This window comes from Hoplias malabaricus, chromosome 7 (genome assembly GCF_029633855.1).
Source record: "Hoplias malabaricus isolate fHopMal1 chromosome 7, fHopMal1.hap1, whole genome shotgun sequence".
NCBI lineage: Eukaryota > Metazoa > Chordata > Actinopteri > Characiformes > Erythrinidae > Hoplias > Hoplias malabaricus.
In genome coordinates, this window is record NC_089806.1 from 33,495,346 (window position 1) to 33,501,420 (window position 6,075).

Here is a 6,075-nt window from a genome sequence, read left to right on the forward strand (position 1 = left end):
GCTTTTGATTATGTAGTACAGTCACAAGTGTCAAAGCTGAGATTACAGATTACAGTTTTGTAGCATTTTTGGTAATGCAGTTAGCCATCTCCCGAATTTTGAGACATTTCCACCTTATGTGATCAGAAACAGCAAAATAAAGTCTATATTAATCACCTATGGAGCAAAATCCTTTTCAACGTTTGGAGTTCTCTCAGTTTTCTCAAAATACTCCAGATACTCCAGAGAGCAAGAGAAAGACTAGCATACTGCACTTAGCCAGTTTGTGTTTTCACTCATTTACAGAGACTATATATATATATATATATATATATAGCAACAACAACAACAATAATAATAATAATAATAATAATAATAATAATAATAATAAATAATTATAATATAGCCCTGTGAAGGACTGGCACCCCCTCCAGGGTGTATTCCCGCATTGTGCCCAATGATTCCAGGTAGGCTCTGGACCCACCACGACCCTGAACTGGATAAGCGGTTACAGATAATGAATGAATGAATGAAAAATAATATTACGGTGGCGCAGCAGGTAGTGTTGCAGTCACACAGCTCCAGGACCTGGAGGTTGTGGGTTCAATTCCCGCTCCGGGTGACTGTCTGTGAGGAGTTTGGTGTGTTCTCCGCGTGTTTTTCCTTCCGGGTGCTCCGGTGTCCTCCCACAGTCTAAAAACACACGTTGGTAGGTGGATTGGTGACTCAAAAGTGTCCATAGGTGTGAGTGTGTGAGTGAGTGTGTGTGTGTGTGTTGCCCTGTGAAGGACTGGCGCCCCCTCCAGGGTGTATTCCCGCCTTATGCACAATGATTCCAGATAGGCTCTGGACCACCCGCGACCCTGAACTGGATAAGCGCTTACAGATAATGAATGAATGAATAAATATCAAAATTTAAAAAAATCTACATTACAGTTAACACAAGATTTACATTTGTTCCCTATAAAAGACATGTTAAGATATTTTTTATTAGAAACCTAATAAAACAATTTGATTGGGGTGTGGAAAGTTTCATATAATTATAATAATCAGCATATGAACACTCAATTATATGTTTGTGTATGAAATTCTAATAAAATAAAACCAAAGCATATTGTCGCTCCCCAGTCAAAAACATGTATCTCCATTTTTGTCCGTTTTTACTTTACTAAATCTTTTAAACACAGCAGCTGTCCTTTACGTCATGTAAAAATTTCATGATGAGTGGACGAATAGAAACGCTTGAAATTTACTTGGAATAAAATCTTTTTACATTGATTCCATTGAAAGTTACGTTTTTTTTCTTTCATCTATAAACTTACTAATTTTGGAGATACATGTTTTTCATTGGACAGCAACAATATATAACTTTTCATTGTTTGATAATAGCAGCATAGCCAGATTTCTAATAATATAACAATAAAAATCATGTTAAAGGTTAATAAATAAAACATCTCTCTTCTACAGGACTGTCTTTGCCATTTCAAAGCAGGGTGGTACAAGTTACATTATTGGGGATTTTTCATTTGTGTCAAAGTAAACCTCTGCCAAATCAGCCTTCAGTCACAGCTTGGTAAGACTGACATGCATTGTCATAGCAGCACTTAGTGTGAATATGAAATCTGTATGTTGGTTACAGTAATCTCAGAGATGGTTGTTGAGTCACAGTCATACTGCCAAAAAGCAACCTTTATTAAGTGCCCTAATAAGGGCATAACAGCAGAAACAAACAAATAAACAGGCAGCATTGTGGCTTTGTGATTTATAATGACTGGCAGAACCCCATCCACTGTACAAATCAAACCCTAAACATGGGGTTTATCCCAAAAATGACCCCACAACAGGCTCTGTGTGTCCCAGCCCCAACCAGTCTCTGGCCACCATCACAATATATAGTGAACTTCTCTGTCAAATGAATGCTATTAAAATTATTTATTATTTATATTAGTATTAGTGTGTATAACCATTGGGAACTAGAAAAAAAAAACAATCAATTGCCTCAGCCAATCAGGAGGTGTGTATAATTGCTTGTCAGACATTTTGTGCACACTCAGTAAGATGGGAACTCCTAGTCAAGGTTTAGCTACAGTAGTGAGCTGTGCTACAATCAGCAATAGGACAAGTTAAGACAAAATGGTGAATTTAAACAGCCAAAACAGTCCAGCTCCAGTTCTTATGTTGGCTTTAATGACAAAAAAGAGAAGAAAAAATTTGCTTGGAAATCAAAATGGCTGACCAAAAGGAAGAGGAAAGAGTGGATTCTGTGGGGGCTTACAGACACTATCCATCCATCCATCCATCCATTATCTGTAACCATCCATCCATCCATTTTCTGTAACCGCTTATCCAATTTAGGGTCGCGGGGGGTCCAGAGCCTACCTGGAATCATCGGGCGCAAGGCGGGAATACACCCTGGAGGGGACGCCAGTCCTTCACAGGGCAACACAGACACACACACATTCACTCACACACTCACCTTACAGACACTAGAGAAAACCAAATGAAGTGAAGATTACAACTTAGTGTTTTATCTTCTACACAGGTAATATTTTCCATTACCAACGCTAACAAAATGGGTTGTTATTATATTAATTTACATTATTTCAGAACCAGGACAATTGTTTGTCATGGCAACATATGTCAACATGTAACATTGCATCATGAGAACTAACTTTGCAACCCATCTGGGATCATGATATAATGACCAGGTTAAGAACCCCGGGCTATAGTTTTAACACTAGTTTTCTCTGTTGAAATAGTTCTTCCTAGATATCTGTGAAATGTATTTATTATAATAAAGTGGGAAATATATATATATTAATTACATTTATTTTTATTAATGTAATAAATTTCTCTCCCTTGTACAGAGTTGCCTCTGGCCTTTATTTTATGTAGAGCACATTGGTTCCTCAGCCCTCACAGGTGCTGTGCAGGTTCCTGCCAGTCATGCTGCATGAAGACATGCTCACAGACAAAAATTTAATTTCACACAGAAGCGCCAAACTGATTGGAAAATGTCTCCTTACATTAACTGTTAGCCTGTCTTTCCTCCACTATTCTACTTTTGCACTGCTTCTTGCCTGCTCTCTCTCTCATTCTCTCTGTTCCTTTCCCCCTGTTCTCTCGCTCTCTCCTTTTCTTTTTGTATGTATGTATCTTTACACTTATATAGCGTCTTTCTAGACACCCAAGGACTCTCTCCTTTTCTTTTTGCTCTTGCTCACTCTCTCAGTCTATATTCTTTCTCTGCCTGTCCTCTCTCTCTCTCTCTCTCTCTCTCTCTCTCTCTCTCTCTCTCACTCTCTCTCTCTCTCTCTCTGACACACACACACACACACTGCCTGAGATGAGGCTGCAAATTCATACGGGTTTAAATATGCTCTTTTTGAATTGTATATGAGGATTACCCAAGCTGTGGTGCAGCACCCTGTTTTATCAGCTGAAACAGCATCAGTGACCTCCATGCTCTCAAGACACACCACCAGAATACACTGAGTGAGAAATGTGCATTAGATTCAGGTCTATACTAATATATTGATGTAGGTGTGTTTATATGGATATTGAGGTGCACAAGATACACAAGAGATTGCAGTATGCTGAGATTAAATAAATAATTTAAAACTTTTAACTTTGTATTATAAAGTGTTATGTTTTTAATGCTAGATTCCTCCAAGTAGCTTGCCTTTGCTGTATTAAACATGTACATTTTGATTCTTGATTCTTGCAGTGGCATCTAATTGTAGTTTTGGCTCTCCATTTTGTATCCAATTATCATCTTATATCTTATATGATATATGCTTCTGTAAATTTCCACTTCACTAGGGATGGCGGTAATAAACACATTAGCAGTTCCAGGCAGGTTCACTGTGTTTAAAACACATGTCCAACCTTTATTTCTGTACAGAGGCTTCCAGTTTAATACAAAGTCAGCATCAAGAAAAGAAACATAAGGCATTTAACAGTAAATTACCCAAATAACTAAATGTAATACATTTGGAATTTTTTCGTGGATTTGTAACATGATCCACTTGAATGCTTTAAAACAAAGTGACTTGAAAATTAGAGCATTTTCTGTTTCACATATATGTTGTATCACAATTGACTGTTTTCACTGACCTTACATCTGTATAAACCTGTGGCCACTCATAAATGATGCAATAACATACACAAGCAAAAGAGGTGGCAAGCTGCAAGTTCCAAAGAAATTTGGAACTTGTAGCTGATATTCAGTGTAATCATGTCTCTATTTTACACATGCACACACTGAGGTTAAACTCTCTGACAGGAATTTGATAGTGAGATCTTTACAGGTTTGCTAGTTAAAACCTCCAGTTTGCTGCTGTCTAGCTTTTTCTTCATATCTGCCCTTTGCAGCTCCACATTGCTGGAGCTTATTGCCTTTTTTTCACTGCTTCCCCTTCTCCAAGCTTTGTGCAGCACCTCCTATACGAGTGTTCTCATTTTTAACTGTCCCCCATCCTGCTGTATGTATAGCTCTGGGGGTCTGTAAAGCTTTATTGTGGAGTTGTGGGCTGCTGACAGACACTGCAGTAGTATCAAATCTGTCCACCTTCTAACCTTATTGGATATAGAAAAGCTGAGCTGGAGGTGTTTTATGGCAGGCAGGTACACGTCTGATTGTAACTGTCCTGCAGTGGACACTTTAGCCGCTGGGATCTGCTGTCTGTAGCACAATAAGATTAAGTTGATAGATCATCACTTCTCAAAAGGCTAATACAAGACAGGCTTTGTTATTACTGTACCTGTTTCTAGCATAAAAAAAAACTCCACATACAGTTGAACTTGATTAAAAACAGTCAATCTGGCATGGCAGTCTTAATTATTTTGCTCTGTGAATCATATTATTTTTTTAAGCAATTTAAATAGCCAGTGTGTTTACTGCCCATTAGACATAGCTAAATATTTTAGTTCCTTGGAGATTACAGCTCCTTGTAATTTGTTTTTCTTTTCTTTTTTCCCTTTTAGCAATCTTTTATTTTTCATCAGTGGTTGGTTCACTGTATTTTTTTCAGTAGCCACTGTACATGTTTTTGGTAGCCCCTCTGTACCACATTAATCACTAGTCAGCTTCTGGACTTGTGTTAACTGATTTTTTTAAATTTGTTTTAAACATTGTTGAATATGACTAAAACAGCTGGGCCTTTTAAGTTGAGCTATTATTTTAAATATGTATTAATTTCTACTAGTGACTCGAAGACCACAGTAGTATGTTGTATCCACTCTAGATTAACCAGATGTTTGAAAAGGACCACCACAAAGCAGGTGTATTTGGGTGGTTATTCTCAGTGCTGCAGTGACACTGAACATTGTGATGGTAGTATTCTGGAGGTCCTTACCATTGGAGAAACAGGGCTAGAGTTTGGGCTAGAGTCTGTTATTGTAGAACTACAAGCTGCTTCTGTATGGTCAGTGAAGCTGAGAGAAAGAACAATGAGTATAGAAACATGGAGGTGATCATGATGTTATGATTGATAATTGTATGTTTTATATGTGACAAATGGGAGCTTCATGTAATGGGATGTATGCCATACATTTGAAATGCATATATTTCTGTATTTTACTGAGTTTACTTGAGCGGTTGTGGATAAGGAGAGCACAGACTAGTTGTGGAAATACACTGTAGAGGTGCTGTTGTGGTTGTTGATGTACTAAAGATCACATGGAACTGATGGCAATGGACATGCATTAACGGTGCCAGTGGGGCAAGGTATGGCCTTAGTCTCCGTGTGGCCTCAGTGTGGATTTATGTTTGTTGATGGTTAAGAGTAAGGAATGTCTGTAAAGCTAGTGAGGAGGAGGGTGGGTCTGTGATGCCAGACTTCATTGTTGAACCTTCTTGAGGTATTGTGGTCTTAATTCAGCAAAACGCTGAGGGGAGGTGCCTACATGATGACCCCTGTGAAGAGCTAGTGATGCAGTGGGTGGTTTTGGTACTCATGGGCTGGGCTCAGTGAGTAACCTTAGTTTTTAAGGGTAGCTGATTGCTGATTGGATCATAAATGGCCACAGCAACTTAGCGGGTAGGTGTAGGAACTATGGCTGATAGCAGGATTTTCTTGTGGCTGCAGGTAGGAA